This window comes from Oncorhynchus keta, chromosome 30 (genome assembly GCF_023373465.1).
Source record: "Oncorhynchus keta strain PuntledgeMale-10-30-2019 chromosome 30, Oket_V2, whole genome shotgun sequence".
Lineage (NCBI taxonomy): Eukaryota > Metazoa > Chordata > Actinopteri > Salmoniformes > Salmonidae > Oncorhynchus > Oncorhynchus keta.
In genome coordinates, this window is record NC_068450.1 from 14,404,522 (window position 1) to 14,426,107 (window position 21,586).

The 21,586-nt window shown below is 47.0% G+C and overlaps 1 protein-coding gene across 1 annotated transcript in view; it reads left to right on the top strand.

The window, feature by feature from the left end:
* Positions 1–21,586, top strand: part of LOC118380707 (uncharacterized) — a 102,882-nt gene that overhangs the window by 21,123 nt on the left and 60,173 nt on the right.

The following is a 21,586-nucleotide window of genomic DNA, read 5'->3' on the forward strand; positions in this document are numbered from 1 at the left end:
TCTCTCCCCCTGAATCTCTCTTCCTCTGAACCTCTCTTCCCCTGAACCTCTCTTCCTCTGAACCTCTCTTCCCCTGAACCTCTCTTCCCCTGAACCTCTCTTCCTCTGAACCTCTCTTCCCCTGAACCTCTCTTCCCCTGAACCTCTCTTCCTCTGAACCTCTCTTCCCCTGAACCTCTCTTCCCCTGAACCTCTCTTACTCTGAACCTCTCTTCCCCTGAACCTCTCTTCCTCTGAACCTCTCTTCCTCTGAACCTCTCTTCCTCCGGATATCTTATAGCTTAATGCATCAACTTTACACAAGACAGACTCTCAATAAGAAACTAGCCAGTGAGTTGGTACTCTTTTTCACCATTAGAGAGGTCCCTTCTGTTTAGCAATGGGGAGGTCCAGTTCCCCCTCTGCTCAGCTATGGGGAGGTCCAGTTCCCCTCTGCTCAGCTATGGGGAGGTCCAGTTCCCCTCTGCTCAGTTATGGGGAGGTCCAGTTCCCCTCTGCTCAGTTATGGGGAGGTCCAGTTCCCCCTCTGCTCAGCTATGGGGAGGTCCAGTTCCCCCTCTGCTCAGTTATGGGGAGGTCCAGTTCCCCCTCTGCTCAGCTATGGGGAGGTCCAGTTCCCCTCTGCTCAGCTATGGGAAGGTCCAGTTCCCCTCTGCTCAGTTATGGGGAGGTCCAGTTCCCCCTCTGCTCAGCTATGGGGAGGTCCAGTTCCCCTCTGCTCAGTTATGGGGAGGTCCAGTTCCCCCTCTGCTCAGCTATGGGGGAGTCACATCCTGTTCCAACGCTGAATATCCTGTTCCAACGCTACACATCCTGTTCCAACGCTACACATCCTGATCCAACACTACACATCCTGTTCCAACTCTCCAACACTACACATCCTGTTCCAACTCTACACATCCTGTTCCAACTCTCCAACACTACACATCCTGTTCCAACTCTACACATCCTGTTCCAACTCTCCAACACTACACATCCTGTTCCAACTCTACACATCCTGTTCCAACTCTCCAACACTACACATCCTGATCCAACATTACACATCCTGTTTCAACTCTCCAACGCTACACATCCTGTTCCAACTCTCCAACGCTACCCATCCTGTTTCAACTCTCCAACACTACACATCCTGTTTCAACTCTTCAACACTACACATCCTGTTCCAACACTACACATCCTGTTCCAACTCTCCAACGCTACACATCCTGATCCAACGCTACACATCCTGATCCAACACTACACATCCTGTTTCAACTCTCCAACGCTACACATCCTGTTCCAACTCTCCAACGCTACACATCCTGTTTCAACTCTCCAACACTACACATCCTGTTTCAACTCTCCAACACTACACATCCTGTTCCAACACTACACATCCTGTTCCAACTCTCCAACGCTACACATCCTGATCCAACGCTACACATCCTGATCCAACACTACACATCCTGTTTCAACTCTCCAACGCTACACATCCTGTTCCAACTCTCCAACGCTACACATCCTGTTTCAACTCTCCAACACTACACATCCTGTTTCAACTCTCCAACACTACACATCCTGTTCCAACACTACACATCCTGTTCCAACTCTCCAACGCTACACATCCTGTTCCAACGCTACATATCCGGTTCCAACACTACATATCCTGTTCCAACACTACACATCCTGTTCCAACACAACATCCTGATCCAACACTACACATCCTGTTTCAACTCTCCAACGCTACACATCCTGTTCCAACTCTCCAACCCATCCTGTTCCAACGCTACATATCCTGTTCCAACACTACATATCCTGTTCCAACACTACACATCCTGTTCCAACATATCCTGTTCCAACGCTACCCATCCTGTTCCAACGCTACCCATCCTGTTCCAACGCTACCCATCCTGTTCCAACACTACCCATCCTGTTCCAACTCTCCAACGCTACCCATTCTGTTCCAACGCTACATATCCTGTTCCAACGCTACACATCCTGTTCCAACGCTACCCATCCTGTTCCAACACTACCCATCCTGTTCCAATCCTACCCATTCTGTTCAACACTACATATCCTGTTCCAACGCTACATATCCTGTTCCAACGCTACATATCCTGTTCCAACGCTACACATCCTGTTTCAACTCTCCAACGTACCCATCCTGTTTCAACTCTCCAACGCTACCCATCCTGTTCCAACTCTCCAACGCTACCCATTCTGTTTACATATCCTGTTCCAACGCTACACATCCTGTTCCAACGCTACACATCCTGTTCCAACGCTACACATCCTGTTTCAACTCTCCAACGCTACCCATCCTGTTCCAACGCTACATATCCTGTTCCAACACTACCCATCCTGTTCCAACTCTCCAATGCTACCCATCCTGTTTCAACTCTCCAACACTACACATCCTGTTTCAACTCTTCAACACTACACATCCTGTTCCAACACTACACATCCTGTTCCAACTCTCCAACGCTACACATCCTGATCCAACGCTACACATCCTGATCCAACACTACACATCCTGTTTCAACTCTCCAACGCTACACATCCTGTTCCAACGCTACACATCCTGTTCCAACGCTACACATCCTGTTCCAACGCTACACATCCTGTTCCAACGCTACACATCCTGTTCCAACGCTACATATCCTGATCCAACACTACACATCCTGTTTCAACGCTACACATCCTGTTCCAACGCTACACATCCTGTTCCAACGCTACACATCCTGTTCCAACGCTACACATCCTGTTCCAACGCTACACATCCTGTTCCAACGCTACATATCCTGTTCCAACGCTACATATCCTGTTCCAACACTACACATCCTGTTCCAACTCTCCAACGCCACACATCCTGATCCAACGTTCCAACGCTACACATCCTGTTCCAATGCTACACATCCTGTTCCAACGCTACACATCCTGTTCCAACGCTACACATCCTGTTCTAACGCTCCAATGCTACACATCCTGTTCCAATGCTACACATCCTGTTCCAACATTCCAACGCTACACATCCTGTTCCAATGCTACACATCCTGTTCCAATGCTACACATCCTGTTCCATTGCTACACATCCTCTTCCAATGCTACACATCCTCTTCCAATGCTACACATTCTGTTCCAACGTTCCAATCTACACATCCTGTTTCAACTCTCCAACACTACACATCCTGTTCCAACACTACACATCCTGTTCCAACTCTCCAACGCTACACATCCTGTTCCAACGCTACATATCCGGTTCCAACACTACATATCCTGTTCCAACACTACACATCCTGTTCCAATGCTCTCTCTGTTCTCTCTCTCATCTCTCTCTGTTTTCAATGTTATCTCTCTCATCTCTCTCATCTCTCTCTGTTGTCTCTCTCATCTCTCTCTGTTGTCTCTCTCATCTCTCTCTGTTCTCTCTCTAATCTCTCTCTGTTCTCTCTCTCATCTCTCTCTGTTGTCTCTCTCATCTCTCTCTGTTCTCTCTCTCATCTCTCTCTGTTGTCTCTCTCATCTCTCTCTGTTGTCTCTCTCTGATCTCTCTCTGTTGTCTCTCTCATCTCTCTCGGTTCTCTCTCATCTCTCTCTGTTCTCTCTCTCATCTCTCTCTGTTGTCTCTCTCATGTCTCTCTGTTGTCTCTCTCATCTCTCTCTGTTCTCTCTCTCATCTCTCTCTGTTGTCGCTCTCATCTCTCTCTGTTCTCTCTGTTATCTCTCTCTCTGTTGTCTCTCTCATCTCTCTCTGTTGTCTCTCTCATCTCTCTCTGTTGTCTCTCTCATCTCTCTCTGTTGTCTCTCTCATCTCTCTCTGTTGTCTCTCTCATCTCTCTCTGTTCTCTCTCATCTCTCTCTGTTCTCTCTCTAATCTCTCTCTGTTGTCTCTCTCATGTCTCTCTGTTGTCTCTCTCATCTCTCTCTGTTCTCTCTCTCATCTCTCTCTGTTGTCGCTCTCATCTCTCTCTGTTCTCTCTGTTATCTCTCTCTCTGTTGTCTCTCTCATCTCTCTCTGTTGTCTCTCTCATCTCTCTCTGTTGTCTCTCTCTCTGTTGTCTCTCTCATCTCTCTCTGTTGTCTCTCTCATCTCTCTCTGTTGTCTCTCTCATCTCTCTCTGTTGTCTCTCTCATCTCTCTCTGTTTTCAATGTTATCTCTCTCATCTCTCTCATCTCTCTCTGTTGTCTCTCTCATCTCTCTCTGTTGTCTCTCTCATCTCTCTCTGTTGTCTCTCTGTTCTCTCTCTCTCATCTCTCTCTGTTATCTCTCTCATCTCTCTCATCTCTCTCTGTTGTCTCTCTCATCTCTCTCTGTTGTCTCTCTCATCTCTCTCTGTTGTCTCTCTCATCTCTCTCTGTTGTCTCTCTAATCTCTCTCTGTTGTCTCTCTCATCTCTCTCTGTTTTCTATGTTATCTCTCTCTGTTGTCTCTCTCATCTCTCTCTGTTCTCTCTCTCATCTCTCTCTGTTGTCTCTCTCATCTCTCTCTGTTGTCTCTCTCATCTCTCTCTTTTCTCTCTCTCATCTCTCTCATCTCTCTCTGTTGTCTCTCTCATCTCTCTCTGTTGTCTCTCTCATCTCTCTCTGTTTTCTATGTTATCTCTCTCTGTTCTCTCTCATCTCTCTCTGTTGTCTCTCTGTTGTCTCTCTCATCTCTCTCTGTTCTCTCTCTCATCTCTCTCTGTTGTCTCTCTCATCTCTCTCATCTCTCTCTGTTGTCTCTCTCATCTCTCTCTTTTCTCTCTCTCATCTCTCTCTGTTGTCTCTCTCATCTCTCTCTGTTGTCTCTCTCATTTCTCTCTGTTTTCTATGTTATCTCTCTCATCTCTCTCATCTCTCTCTGTTGTCTCTCATCTCTCTCTGTTGTCTCTCTCATCTCTCTCTGTTGTCTCTCTAATCTCTCTCTGTTGTCTCTCTCATCTCTTTCTGTTTTCTATGTTATCTCTCTCTGTTGTCTCTCTCATCTCTCTCTGTTCTCTCTCTCATCTCTCTCTGTTGTCTCTCTCATCTCTCTCTGTTGTCTCTCTCATCTCTCTCTCATCTTTCTGTTGTCTCTCTCATCTCTCTCTGTTGTCTCTCTCATCTCTCTCTGTTTTCTATGTTGTTCTCTCTCATCTCTCTCTGTTGTCTCTCTGTTGTCTCTCTCATCTCTCTCTGTTCTCTCTCTCATCTCTCTCTGTTGTCTCTCTCATCTCATCTCTCTCTGTTGTCTCTCTCATCTCTCTCTTTTCTCTCTCTCATCTCTCTCTGTTGTCTCTCTGTTGTCTCTCTCATTCTCTCTCTGTTTTCTATGTCTCTCTCATCTCTCTCTGTTTCTCTCATCTCTCTCTGTTGTCTCTCTCATCTCTCTCTGTTGTCTCTCTCATCTCTCTCCGTTGTCTCTCTCATCTCTCTCTGTTCTCTCTCATCTCTCTCTGTTGTCTATCTCATCTCTCTCTGTTGTCATCTCTCTGTTGTCTCTCTCATCTCTCTCTGTTTTCTGTTATCTCTCTCTGTTCTCTCTCATCTATCTCTGTTGTCTCTCTGTCTCTCTGTCTCTCTCTGTTGTCTCTCTCATCTCTCTCTGTTTTCTATGTTACTCTCTCTCTGTTGTCTCTCTCATCTCTCTCCGTTGTCTCTCTCATCTCTCTCTGTTCTCTCTCTCATCTCTCTCTGTTGTCTCTCTCGTCTCTCTCTGTTGTCTCTCTCATCTCTCTCTGTTGTCTCTCTCATCTCTCTCTGTTGTCTCTCTCATCTCTCTCTGTTCTCTCTCTCATCTCTCTCATCTCTCTCTGTTGTCTCTCTCATCTCTCTCTGTTGTCTCTCTCATCTCTCTCCGTTGTCTCTCTCATCTCTCTCTGTTCTCTCTCATCTCTCTCTGTTGTCTATCTCATCTCTCTCTGTTGTCTCTCTCATCTCTCTCTGTTGTCTCTCTCATCTCTCTCTGTTTTCTATGTTATCTCTCTCTCTGTTCTCTCTCATCTCTCTCTGTTGTCTCTCTGTTGTCTCTCTCGTCTCTCTCTGTTGTCTATCTCATCTCTCTCTGTTTTCTATGTTACCTCTCTCTGTTGTCTCTCTCATCTCTCTCCATTGTCTCTCTCATCTCTCTCTGTTCTCTCTCTCATCTCTCTCTGTTTTCTATGTTATCTCTCTCATCTCTCTCATCTCTCTCTGTTTTCTATGTTATCTCTCTCTCTGTTCTCTCTGTCATGTCTCTCTGACCCTCTTTCTACACTGATTTGATACTGCTACATCTTAAATGAATAAACAGCTGATGGCTAAACAATGGTGACATCACTGTGCTGCATCCAACATTTTATTTTTAGGTGTTTTGTGTGTGTGTGTGTCTGTGTCTGTGTAGCGTTTCTCTGAGGTCGGCGGGAGGATGCAGGAAGTCAGCGTGGTTGTCCAGGGCGGCGAGGGGGGATTGTGGTTGTCGTGGGGATAGGGAGGGGAGATAAAAGAAGCAGTCTGTTCAGAAGGGAAATGGGAAGGGTGGGGTGCCTGGTCTTTCTCCCTCCATTACCAAATCATGAGCCTCAAATAGAATAATTTACTAACAGGCTACAGCTGAATAAGTAGAATAATCTACTAACAGGCTACAACAGAATAAGTAGAATAATCTACTAACAGGCTACAGAAGAATAAGTAGAATAATTTACTAACAGGCTACAGCAGAATAAAACATGTCGGAGTCTCTTATTCGCTCTAGACACACGCACGCACACACACACACACACACACACACACACACACACACACACACACACACACACACACACACACACACACACACACACACACACACACACACACACACACACACACACACACACACACACACACACACACACACACACATGCGCGTCTCCTAGAGAGAGCTGAAGCTCTAAGGTGGAGTATAGAATGGCCTCAGGCCAGGGTAGGAGAGGAAATACTTGGTATGTCCCAAATGGTCCCTTATTCTCAATACAGTATAGTGCACTACTTTTGATCAGGACCCATAAGGCTCTGGTCAGAAGTAGTGCAATGTGTAGGGAATAAGGCGCCATTTGGGATGCACATTTAAACTGACACCAGATCACATCCACAGCTGTGACAAAAGGTCATGTTGTCATCTGCTGAGATACTGCCGTAAAAACCTGGCAAGATACTGCTGTAAACAACCTGGCAAGATACTGCTGTAAACAACCTGACAAGATACTGCCGTAAACAACCTGGCAAGATACTGCCGTAAACAACCTGGCAAGATACTGCTGTAAACAACCTGGCAAGATACTGCCGTAAACAACCTGGCAAGATACTGCCGTAAACAACCTGGCAAGATACTGCTGTAAACAACCTGACAAGATACTGCTGTAAACAACCTGGCAAGATACTGCTGTAAACAACCAGTAAGCTTGGTGATTTAGGCTTGCCAAAAGGTGAATCTAACATGTATTGATTCAGGGGGTCGAATACTTATCGAATCAAGATGTATTTTTCATCATTCTTTTACAAATGTTCACATTTTTCTTCCACTTTGACGTTACATATTATTTTGTGTATATCGTTTGACAGAAAATTACAAATGAACCCATTTTTAATCCCACTTTGCAACACAATAAAATATGGAAAGAGTCTTAAAACTTTCTGAAGGGCCTTTACACAAGGCACATACAACACATGGTAGGGACTGTACACAAGGCAAATACAACACATGGTAGGGCCTTTACACAAGGCACATACAACACATGGTAGGGACTGTACACAAGGCAAATACAACACATGGTAGGGACTGTACACAAGGCAAATACAACACATGGTAGGGACTGTACACAAGGCAAATACAACACATGGTAGGGACTGTACACAAGGCAAATACAACACATGGTAGGGACTGTACACAAGGCAAATACAACACATGGTAGGGACTGTACACAAGGCAAATACAACACATGGTAGGGACTGTACACAAGGCAAATACAACACATGGTAGGGACTATACACAAGGCAAATACAACACATGGTAGGGACTATACATAAGGCAAATACAACACATGGTAGGGACTATACACAAGGCAAATACAACACATGGTAGGGACTATACACAAGGCAAATACAACACATGGTAGGGACTGTACACAAGGCAAATACAACACATGGTAGGGACTGTACACAAGGCAAATACAACACATGGTAGGGACTGTACACAAGGCAAATACAACACATGGTAGGGACTATACACAAGGCAAATACAACACATGGTAGGGACTGTACATAAGGCAAATACAACACATGGTAGGGACTGTACATAAGGCAAATACAACACATGGTAGGGACTGTACATAAGGCAAATAACTAATTTTAGCCAGTAATGTCAGCTAGCCAGTAATGTTAGCCAGTAATGTTAGCCAGTAATTTTAGCCAGTAATATTAGCCAGTAATGTTAGCCAGTAATGTTAGCCAGTAATATTAGCCAGTAATTTTAGCCAGTAATGTTAGCCAGTAATGTTAGCCAGTAATGTTAGCCAGTAATGTTAGCCAGTAATATTAGCCAGTAATGTTAGCCAGTAATGTTAGCCAGTAATATTAGCCAGTAATGTTAGCCAGTAATGTTAGCCAGTAATGTTAGCCAGTAATGTTAGCCAGTAATATTGGCTCGTTAGACCTGGTGCTGAAGCTCACATGTTTTATTTTTTATTTTTTATTTCACCTTTATTTAACCAGGTAGGCTAGTTGAGAACAAGTTCTCATTTGCAACTGCGACCTGGCCAAGATAAAGCATAGCAGTGTGAACAGACAACACAGAGTTACACATGGAGTAAACAATTAGCAAGTCAATAACACAGTAGAAAAAATGGGCAGTCTATATACAATGTGTGCAAAAGGCATGAGGAGGTAGGCGAATAATACAATTTTGCAGATTAACACTGGAGTGATAAATGATCAGATGGTCATGTACAGGTAGAGATATTGGTGTGCAAAAGAGCAGAAAAGTAAATAAATAAAAACAGTATAAAAACAGTATGGGAATGAGGTAGGTGAAAATGGGTGAGCTATTTACCTATAGACTATGTACAGTTGCAGCGATCGGTGAGCTGCTCGGATAGCTGATGTTTGAAGTTGGTGAGGGAGATAAAAGTCTCCAACTTCAGCGATTTTTGCAATTCGTTCCAGTCACAGGCAGCAGAGTACTGGAACGAAAGGCGGCCAAATGAGGTGTTGGCTTTAGGGATGATCAGTGAGATACACCTGCTGGAGCGCGTGCTACGGATGGGTGTTGCCATCGTGACCAGTGAACTGAGATAAGGCGGAGCTTTACCTAGCATGGACTTGTAGATGACCTGGAGCCAGTGGGTCTGGCGACGAATATGTAGTGAGGGCCAGCCGACTAGAGCATACAAGTCGCAGTGGTGGGTGGTATAAGATGCTTTAGTGACAAAACGGATGGCACTGTGATAGACTGCATCCAGTTTGCTGAGTGGAGTGTTGGAAGCCATTTTGTAGATGACATCGCCAAAGTCGAGGATCGGTAGGATAGTCAGTTTTACTAGGGTAAGCTTGGCAGCGTGAGTGAAGGAGGCTTTGTTGCGGAATAGAAAGCCGACTCTTGATTTGATTTTTGATTGGAGATGTTTGATGTGAGTCTGGAAGGAGAGTTTGCAGTCTAGCCAGATACCTAGGTACTTATAGATGTCCACATATTCAAGGTCGGAACCATCCAGGGTGGTGATGCTAGTCGGGCATGCGGGTGCAGGCAGCGATCGGTTGAAAAGCATGCATTTGGTTTTACTCGCGTTTAAGAGCAGTTGGAGGCCACGGAAGGAGTGCTGTATGGCATTGAAGCTCGTTTGGAGGTTTGATAGCACAGTGTCCAATGACGGGCCGAAAGTATATAGAATGGTGTCGTCTGCGTAGAGGTGGATCAGGGAATCGCCCGCAGCAAGAGCAACATCATTGATATATACAGAGAAAAGAGTCGGCCCGAGAATTGAACCCTGTGGCACCCCATAGAGACTGCCAGAGGACCGGACAGCATGCCCTCCGATTTGACACACTGAACTCTGTCTGCAAAGTAATTGGTGAACCAGGCAAGGCAGTCATCCGAAAAACCGAGGCTGTTGAGTCTGCCGATAAGAATATGGTGATTGACAGAGTCGAAAGCCTTGGCGAGGTCGATGAAGACGGCTGCACAGTATTGTCTTTTATCGATGGCGGTTATGATATCATTTAGTACCTTGAGTGTGGCTGAGGTGCACCCGTGACCGGCTCGGAAACCAGATTGCACAGCGGAGAAGGTACGGTGGGATTCGAGATGGTCAGTGACCTGTTTGTTGACTTGGCTTTCGAAGACCTTAGATAGGCAGGGCAGGATGGATATAGGTCTATAGCAGTTTGGGTCCAGGGTGTCTCCCCCTGTGAAGAGGGGGATGACTGCGGCAGCTTTCCAATCCTTGGGGATCTCAGACAATATGAAAGAGAGGTTGAACAGGCTGGTAATAGGGGTTGCGACAATGGCGGCAGATAGTTTCAGAAATAGCGGGTCCAGATTGTCAAGCCCAGCTGATTTGTACGGGTCCAGGTTTTGCAGCTCTTTCAGAACATCTGCTATCTGGATTTGGGTAAAGGAGAACCTGGAGAGGCTTGGGTGAGGAACTACGGGGGGGGCGGAGCTGTTGGCCGAGGTTGGAGTAGCCAGGCGGAAGGCATGGCCAGCCGTTGAGAAGTGCTTATTGAAGTTTTCGATAATCATGGATTTATCGGTGGAGACCGTGTTTCCTAGCCTCAGTGCAGTGGGCAGCTGGGAGGAGGTGCTCTTGTTCTCCATGGACTTCACAGTGTCCCAGAACTTTTTGGAGTTGGAGCTACAGGATGCAAACATCTGCCTGAAGAAGCTGGCCTTAGCTTTCCTGACTGACTGCGTGTATTGGTTCCTGACTTCCTGAACAGTTGCATATCACGGGGCTATTCGATGCTATTGCAGTCTGCCACAGGATGTTTTTGTGCTGGTCGAGGGCAGTCAGGTCTGGAGTGAACCAAGGGCTGTATCTGTTCTTGGTTCTGCATTTTTTGAACGGAGCATGCTTATCTAAAATGGTGAGGAAGTTACTTTTAAAGAATGACCAGGCATCCTCAACTGACGGGATGAGGTCAATGTCCTTCCAGGATACACGGGCCAGGTCGATTAGAAAGGCCTGCTCACAGAAGTGTTTTAGGGAGCGTTTGACAGTGATGAGGGGTGGTCGTTTGACTGCGGCTCCGTGGCGGATACAGGCGATGAGGCAGTGATCACTGAGATCCTGGTTGAAGACAGAGGAGGTATATTTGGAGGGCCAGTTGGTCAGGATGACGTCTATGAGGGTGCCCTTGTTTACAGAGTTAGGGTTGTACCTGGTGGGTTCCTTGATGATTTGAGTGAGATTGAGGGCATCTTGCTTAGATTGTAGGACTGCCGGGGTGTTAAGCATATCCCAGTTTAGGTCACCTAACAGAACAAACTCTGAAGCTAGATGGGGGGCGATCAATTCACAAATGGTGTCCAGGGCACAGCTGGGAGCTGACGGGGGTCGGAAGCAGGCGGCAACAGTGAGAGACTTGTTTCTGGAGAGAGTAATTTTCAAAATTAGTAGTTCAAACTGTTTGGGTATGGACCTGGAAAGTATGACATTACTTTGCAGGCTATCTCTGCAGTAGACTGCGACTCCGCCCCCTTTGGCAGTTCTATCTTGACGGAAGATGTTATAGTTGGGTATGGAAATCTCTGAATTTTTGGTGGCCTTCCTGAGCCAGGATTCAGACACGGCAAGGACATCAGGGTTAGCAGAGTGTGCTAAAGCAGTGAGTAAAACAAACTTAGGGAGGAGGCTTCTGATGTTGACATGCATAAAACCAATACTTTTTCGATCACAGAAGTCAACAAATGAGGGTACCTGGGGACATGCAGGGTTGGGTTTACCTCCACATCACCCGCGGAACAGAGAAGGAGTAGTATGAGGGTGCGGCTAAAGGCTATCAAAACTGGTCGCCTAGAGCGTTGGGGGCAGAGGATAAGAGGAGCAGGTTTCTGGGCATGGTAGAATATATTCAGGGCATAATGCGCAGACAGGGGTATGGTGGGGTGCGGGTACAGCGGAGGTAAGCCCAGGCACTGGGTGATGATGAGAGAGGTTGTATCTCTGGACATGCTGGTTGTAATGGGTGAGGTCACCGCATGTGTGGGGGGTGGGACAAAGGAGGTAACAGGGGTATGCAGAGTGGATCTAGGGGCTCCATTGTGAACTAAAACAATGATAACTAACCTGAACAACAGTATACAAGGCATATTGACATTTGGGAGAGACATACAGCGAGGCATACAGTAATCACAGGTGTTGAATTGGGAAAGCTAGCTAAAAACAGTAGGCGAGGCTAATCAGCTAGCACAACAATCAGCAGGTAAAATGGCGTTGACTAGGCAACTGGGCCGACAGATAAACAAACAAGCAGAATGGGGTACCGTGATTAATGGACAGTCCAGCGTGCGTCAGCTATGTAGCCAAGAGATCAGTGTCCAGGGGGTAGCGGTGGATGGGCAGGGAAGCTGGGCTGGCGAGTGTTATCCAGGTTTTTTTTAAAAACTAACAATGACTAAATAGCTTGTAGCTAGTTAGCTGGTTAGCGTCTGGAGGTTCTTGAGTGTGTCATAAAAATAAAATAAAAAATTAAGAGTAATAGCGATTCCGTATCACAGTGGGTGAGGCAGGTTTCCGGAAGGTATAAACAAAATAAAAATCAAAGAGAGATAGAAAGTAAATGGGTTCAGAGTGTTTGGGATGCGGTGATTCAGATGGTTAGCAGGCCTGTGCTAACAAGCTAACAGTTCGTAGGCCCGGGCTAGACAAGCTAGCCGTTAGCAGGCCGAATTAGCAAGCAGGGAGATAGCGAGGGCTAGAGAGCTAACCTTTGGGGGACGTCGCGATGGGGTGAGTCTGTTTATTCCTCTTCTTGCGGTGACATCGACAGACCGGTCGTGGGCCCGGGTAATTGTAGCCCAGGAGTATGCTACAGGTGCTCTAGTACGCTAGGTGAGCTGGAGACACAGCGTTTCAGAAAGCTCGCGGGCCTTGGCCAGCAGATGGATCTTTGGCGATGTCGCAACGAAAAAGCCTGTTGAAACCACCTCGGACGATTATGTCGGCGGACCAGTCGTGATGGATCGGCGGGGCTCCGTGTCGGCAGTAAAGGGTCCAGGCCAATTGGCAAAAGAGGTATTGTTGGGCCTCTTCGGCTAGTCGGGAGATGGGCTTAGCTCAAGGCTAACTGTTGCTTGTTTTGGGACAGAGACGTTAGCCAGGAGTAGCCACTCGTATTGCAGCTAGCTAGTTGCGATGATCCGGTGTAAAGGTTCAGAGCTTGCGGTAGGAATCCGGAGATGTGGTAGAGAAAGAGCAGTCTGATATGCTCTGGGTTGATGTCGCGCTGGTGTCCTAGTTAGCTTTGAAGACCGCTAGCAATGGCTAACTGAGTACTAGCTAGTAGCTAGTTAGCTGGCTAGCTTCTGATGGTGGTTCCGGTTCTAAAGTAAAGTATAGAAAAAGCAGATCCGTACCACATTGGGTGATGCGGGTTGCAGGAGAGTATATTCAGCTCTAGTTGGAAAGTGAGATTAAAATATGTACGAAATATATACAGAAAAAAAAACGAAGAAAACTATATTTACACTAGACAGGACGGGACAAGACAAAACACACGTCCGACTGCTACGCCATCTTGGAATCATGTATTGTGTCAAGGGAAATGTATGCTGTTTGTATTGTCTGTTTATACATATAGTCGTGTTAAACATGGTAGATATGAACTTGACTGCCTTAGCAACACTCAACGACAACATGCAATGGTATGTCAGACACTACATACAAGTAGATGCACACACTAAATACAGGTCAAATGCAGGTTGGTGAAGAACAGTTCAATGAGTAATTCTCTTCATACCACGGTTTCACTCTGACGACTGGAGCTCAGTAAGATGCATGGGGAATGGCCAACTGTGATTGGCCAATACAAGTACGGGTGTTGGGCAAATAATAGGTGTTGGGCGAATACAACAACTACTAGAATAAATTAGAGCCATTTTAACAGCCAGAGGGGTTCCTGGAAGAACCTCTAACGTAGCAACGGAGGTACCTGTTTGCGGCTGCGTGCGGAGCACTTAAAATTTATTTTGCCGTTGGATTTGTTGCGCTGCCAAATTTAGAAGAAGTTATGTGGTTTTAGCCAATGGCTTTATGGGATAGCTAGCGACTTGTAAACCATTACCCATTCCTATATGAGTACAGTGGTAATGTTAGAAGAAGTTATGTGGTTTTAGGCAATGGCTTTATTGGATAGCTAGCGACTTGTAAACCATTACCCATTCCAATATGAGTACAGTGGTAATGTTAGAAGAAGTTATGTGGTTTTAGGTAATGGCTTTATGGGATAGCTAGCGACTTGTAAACCATTACCCATTCCTATATGAGTACAGTGGTAATGTTAGAAGAAGTTATGTGGTTTTAGGTAATGGCTTTATGGGATGGCTAGCGACTTGTAAACCATTACCCATTCCAATATGAGTACAGTGGTAATGTTAGAAGAAGTTATGTGGTTTTAGGCAATGGCTTTATGGGATAGCTAGCGACTTGTAAACCATTACCCATTCCTATATGAGTACAGTGGTAATGTTAGAAGAAGTTATGTGGTTTTAGGCAATGGCTTTATGGGATAGCTAGCGACTTGTAAACCATTACCCATTCCAATATGAGTACAGTGGTAATGTTAGAAGAAGTTATGTGGTTTTAGGTAATGGCTTTATGGGATAGCTAGCGACTTGTAAACCATTACCAATTCCTATATGAGTACAGTGGTAATGTTAGAAGAAGTCCCAACACCTTACCACTGCTACACCTGGCTATCAGCAGAGTCCCAACACCTTACCACTGCTACACCTGGATATCAGCAGAGTCCCAACACCTTACCACTGCTACACCTGGCTATCAGCAGAGTCCCAACACCTTACCACTGCTACACCTGGCTATCAGCAGAGTCCCAACACCTTACCACTGCTACACCTGGCTATCAGCAGAGTCCCATCACCTTACCACTGCTACACCTGTCTATCAGCAGAGTCACAACACCTTACCACTGCTACACCTGGCTATCAGCAGAGTCCCAACACCTTACCACTGCTACACCTGGCTATCAGCAGAGTCCCAACACCTTACCACTGCTACACCTGGCTATCAGCAGAGTCCCAACACCTTACCACTGCTACACCTGTCTATCAGCAGAGTCCCAACACCTTACCACTGCTACACCTGGCTATCAGCAGAGTCCCAACACCTTACCACTGCTACACCTGTCTATCAGCAGAGTCCCAACACCTTACCACTGCTACACCTGGCTATCAGCAGAGTCCCAACACCTTACCACTGCTACACCTGGCTATCAGCAGAGTCCCATCATCTTACCACTGCTACACCTGGCTATCAGCAGAGTCCCAACACCTTACCACTGCTACACCTGTCTATCAGCAGAGTCCCAACACCTTACCACTGCTACACCTGTCTATCAGCAGAGTCCCAACACCTTACCACTGCACACACCAGAGTTACCACTGCTACACCTGGCTATCAGCAGAGTCCCATCACCTTACCACTGCTACACCTGGCTATCAGCAGAGTCCCAACACCTTACCACTGCTACACCTGGCTATCAGCAGAGTCCCAACACCTTACCACTGCTACACCTGGCTATCAGCAGAGTCCCAACACCTTACCACTGCTACACCTGGCTATCAGTAGAGTCCCATCACCTTACCACTGCTACACCTGTCTATCAGCAGAGTCCCAACACCTTACCACTGCTACACCTGTCTATCAGCAGAGTCCCAACACCTTACCACTGCTACACCTGGCTGTCAGCAGAGTCCCAACGACTTACCACTGCTACACCTGTCTATCAGCAGAGTCCCAACACCTTACCACTGCTACACCTGGCTATCAGCAGAGTCCCAACATCTTACCACTGCTACACCTGGCTATCAGCAGAGTCCCAACACCTTACCACTGCTATACCTGTCTATCAGTGGAGTCTTGTCTGGCAGTGAAACAGTTCATTCAGCCTCATTTACTGCCTTTAAAAAAACAGCTGATATGTCTGACTTGCTTAAACCAATTTAGTTTCTACTGACATTTGAGATGTACAAACTATGGCATAAGGGGACAGAGAGCGGATAAAAGGCAATCCATAATTTCGATTAAAACATTAATGAGCGAGTTAGGACGAACGTAGTCAATATAACTATTTGTTCAGCACTTTTGAAATGTACAGCGACAGAATTCAGAACATGGGCCATTCTTACAGTATTCTCCCTGTACACCAAGTCAGAACCGTATAATTATTTACATTTACATTTAAGTCATTTAGCAGACGCTCTTATCCAGAGCGACTTACAACTTGGTGCATACACCTTATGACATCCAGTGGAACAGCCACTTTACAATAGTGCATCTAAATCTTTTTAGGGGGGGGGGGGTTATAAGGATTACTTACCCTATCCTAGGTATTCCTTGAAGAGGTGGGGTTTCAGGTGTCTACGGAAGGTGGTGATTGACTCCGCTGTCCTGGCGTCGTGAGGGAGTTTGTTCCACCATTGGGGGGCCAGAGCAGCGAACAGTTTTGACTGGGCTGAGCGGGAACTGTACTTCCTCAGTGGTAGGGAGGTGAACAGGCCAGAGGTGGATGAACGCAGTGCCCTTGTTTGGGTGTAGGGCCTGATCAGAGCCTGGAGGTACTGAGGTGCCGTTCCCCTCACAGCTCCGTAGGAAAGCACCATGGTCTTGTAGCGGATGCGAGCTTCAACTGGAAGCCAGTGGAGAGAGCGGAGGAGCGGGGTGACGTGAGAGAATTTGGGAAGGTTGAACACCAGACGGGCTGCGGCGTTCTGGATGAGTTGTAGGGGTTTAATGGCACAGGCAGGGAGCCCAGCCAACAGCGAGTTGCAGTAATCAAGACGGGAGATGACAAGTGCCTGGATTAGGACCTGCGCCGCTTCCTGTGTGAGGCAGGGTCGTACTCTGCGGATGTTGTAGAGCATGAACCTACAGGAACGGGACACCGCCTTGATGTTAGTTGAGAACGACAGGGTGTTGTCCAGGATCACGCCAAGGTTCTTAGCGCTCTGGGAGGAGGACACAATGGAGTTGTCAACCGTGATGGCGAGATCATGGAACGGGCAGTCCTTCCCCGGGAGGAAGAGGAGCTCCGTCTTGCTGAGGTTCAGCTTGAGGTGGTGATCCGTCATCCACACTGATATGTCTGCCAGACATGCAGAGATGCGATTCGCCACCTGGTCATCAGAAGGGGGAAAGGAGAAGATTAATTGTGTGTCGTCTGCATAGCAATGATAGGAGAGACCATGTGAGGTTATGACAGAGCCAAGTGACTTGGTGTATAGCGAGAATAAGAGAGGGCCTAGAACAGAGCCCTGGGGGACACCAGTGGTGAGAGCGCGTGGTGAGGAGACAGATTCTCGCCACGCCACCTGGTAGGAGCGACCTGTCAGGTAGGACGCAATCCAAGCGTGGGCCGCGCCGGAGATGCCCAACTCGGAGAGGGTGGAGAGGAGGATCTGATGGTTCACAGTATCGAAGGCAGCCGATAGATCTAGAAGGATGAGAGCAGAGGAGAGAGAGTTAGCTTTAGCAGTGCGGAGCGCCTCCGTGATACAGAGAAGAGCAGTCTCAGTTGAATGACTAGTCTTGAAACCTGACTGATTTGGATCAAGAAGGTCATTCTGAGAGAGATAGCGGTAGAGCTGGCCAAGGACGGCACGCTCAAGAGTTTTGGAGAGAAAAGAGAGAAGGGATACTGGTCTGTAGTTGTTGACATCGGAGGGATCGAGTGTAGGTTTTTTCAGAAGGGGTGCAACTCTCGCTCTCTTGAAGACGGAAGGGACGTAGCCAGCGGTCAGGGATGAGTTGATGAGCGAGGTGAGGTAAGGGAGAAGGTCTCCGGAAATGGTCTGGAGAAGAGAGGAGGGGATAGGGTCAAGCGGGCAGGTTGTTGGGCGGCCGGCCGTCACAAGACGCGAGATTTCATCTGAGAGAGAGGGGAGAAAGAGGTCAGAGCATAGGGTAGGGCAGTGTGAGCAGAACCAGCGGTGTCGTTTGACTTAGCAAACGAGGATCGGATGTCGTCGACCTTCTTTTCAAAATGGTTGACGAAGTCATCTGCAGAGAGGGAGGAGGGGGGTTTCAGGAGGGAGGAGAAGGTGGCAAAGAGCTTCCTAGGGTTAGAGGCAGATGCTTGGAATTTAGAATGGTAGAAAGTGGCTTTAGCAGCAGAGACAGAGGAGGAAAATGTAGAGAGGAGGGAGTGAAAGGATGCCAGGTCCGCAGGGAGGCGAGTTTTCCTCCATTTCCGCTCGGCTGCCCGGAGCCCTGTTCTGTGAGCTCGCAATGAGTCGTCGAGCCACGGAGCGAGAGGGGAGGACCGAGCCGGCCTGGAGGATAGGGGACATAGAGAGTCAAAGGATGCAGAAAGGGAGGAGAGGAGGGTTGAGGAGGCAGAATCAGGAGATAGGTTGGAGAAGGTTTGAGCAAAGGGAAGAGATGATAGGATGGAAGAGGAGAGAGTAGCGGGGGAGAGAGAGCGAAGGTTGGGACGGCGCGATACCATCCGAGTAGGGGCAGCGTGGGAAGTGTTGGATGAGAGCGAGAGGGAAAAGGATACAAGGTAGTGGTCGGAGACTTGGAGGGGAGTTGCAATGAGGTTAGTGGAAGAACAGCATCTAGTAAAGATGAGGTCAAGCGTATTGCCTGCCTTGTGAGTAGGGGGAAGGTGAGAGGGTGAGGTCAAAAGAGGAGAGGAGTGGAAAGAAGGAGGCAGAGAGGAATGAGTCAAAGGTAGACGTGGGGAGGTTAAAGTCGCCCAGAACTGTGAGAGGTGAGCCGTCCTCAGGAAAGGAGCTTATCAAGGCATCAAGCTCATTGATGAACTCTCCAAGGGAACCTGGAGGGCGATAAATGATAAGGATGTTAAGCTTGAAAGGGCTGGTAACTGTGACAGCATGGAATTCAAAGGAGGCGATAGACAGATGGGTAAGGGGAGAAAGAGAGAATGACCACTTGGGAGAGATGAGGATCCCGGTGCCACCACCCCGCTGACCAGAAGCTCTCGGGGTGTGTGAGAACACGTGGGCGGACGAGGAGAGAGCAGTAGGAGTAGCAGTGTTATCTGTGGTGATCCATGTTTCCGTCAGTGCCAAGAAGTCGAGGGACTGGAGGGAGGCATAGGCTGAGATGAACTCTGCCTTGTTGGCCGCAGATCGGCAGTTCCAGAGGCTACCGGAGACCTGGAACTCCACGTGGGTCGTACGCGCTGGGACCACCAGATTAGGGTGGCCGCGGCCACGCGGTGTGGAGCGTTTGTATGGTCTGTGCAGAGAGGAGAGAACAGGGATAGACAGACACATAGTTGACAGGCTACAGAAGAGGCTACGCTAATGCAAGGAGATTGGAATGACGAGTGGACTACACGTCTCGAATGTTCAGAAAGTTAAGCTTACGTAGCAAGAATCTTATTGACTAAAATTATTAAAATGATACAGTACTGCTGAAGTAGGCTAGCTGGCAGTAGCTGCGTTGTTGACACTACACTAATCAAGTCGTTCCGTTGAGTGTAATATTTTCTACAGTGCTACTATTCAGGGGCTAGCTGGCTAGCTAGCAGTGTTGTTTACGTTACGTTGCGTTAAAAGAACGACAATAGCTGGCTAGCTAACCTATTATAATTATACTATATGTACACCAACAACGACCGTACAATAAAATAAACTATTTAGTCTCACTTTACTTGTATCAAATACAACTAAGCGTCCCCCCTCCTCCATCATTATGGAAATGCTGTATTTAAATTGGCATCTTTAGTAGTCATAAAATGAGTTTTATATGCTGACACTGTGCTTAGCTCACACACATAACAGTAGTTCAAAGTTGACCCGTACTTACATAGGCATGTATCAGGACGCCTCTCTACTGACTGTCTTCCCGCTGAGGAGATGAGACCGTTTGACAAACTCCCCTTCCCTGGATATGCATGAGTTCGTGTGTGTGTGTGTGTGTGTGTGTGTGTGTGTGTGTGTGTGTGTGTGTGTGTGTGTGTGTGTGTGTGTGTGTGTGTGTGTGTGTGTGTGTGTGTGTGTGTGTGTGTGTGTGTGTGTGTGTGTGTGTGTGTGTGTTTTATTCATGAAGCATTAGCAGGGCTGTCTGTGTAGATTTAGATTTTCAGATGTGACCTTTGTTGTCTAAATGTCAGGGATGGAGCAGAGTGCCCAAAGAGCGCCACACACACACACACACACACACACACACACACACACACACACACACACACACACACACACACACACACACACACACACACACACACCCCGACCGAGAGAGAGCTCCCAGCCTTATGTAACTGCGGCTACGCATGAGATAGACAGACGGGGAGAGGAAAAGGTTTTTTGAGAAAACTCTGGCATATTCCAGCCCTGATGCTGTCATAAGGCTTCTGTTAGCTCTGCTGAAAGCAGTTTGGGGATGGGATTTATCCTCGGCATGTGGAGGCGCATGTGGTGTAAAAACCCTCCTATTGATTGTATAGTATATTGCCCCTTAATAAACCTATGATGTAGTGGATTTCACTGGTTTAATTGTTTACCTAATATTCTTTGATCTGTAGCCTAGCTGCATTGCAAAGCTGTCTAGAGAATGTGGAACACACACACACACACACACACACACACACACACACACACACACACACACACACACACACACACACACACACACACACACACACACACACACACACACACACACACACACACACACACACACACACACACACACACACACACACACACAGTGTGAAAGCCATAGCTGGGGCCGGCCTATAGCGGAACGGAGAGAGATTATCCTCCTGCATGAATTAATTCATGACCATATTGTGCCCCTCTTCATCCACCAACAATGAGGTGTAGGCACAGGGGTCAAATGCGCTGCAGGGGTCACCCTTGCTTGTAATAATGGATTTGCACGCTGCCGATACAACCTATTATAGAACTGAGCTTGCCATATTCTTTATCTGTGTCTTACAGTCTGGTGTTATAGGGATGTGTTTTACAGTCTGGTGTTATAGGGATGTGTTTTACAGTCTGGTGTTATAGGGCTGTGTTTTACAGTCTGGTGTTATAGGGATGTGTTTTACAGTCTGGTGTTATAGGGATGTGTTTTACAGTCTGGTGTTATAGGGATGTGTTTTACAGTCTGGTGTTATAGGGATGTGTTTTACAGTCTGGTGTTATAGGGATGTGTTTTACAGTCTGGTGTTATAGGGATGTGTTTTACAGTCTGGTGTTATAGGGATGTGTTTTACAGTCTGGTGTTATAGGGATGTGTTTATAGGGATGTGTTTTACAGTCTGGTGTTATAGGGATGATGTGTTTTACAGTCTGGTGTTATAGGATGTGTTTTACAGTCTGGTGTTATAGGGATGTGTTTTACAGTCTGGTGTTATATAGGGATGTGTTTTACAGTCTGGTGTTATAGGGATGTGTTTTACAGTCTGGTGTTATATGTG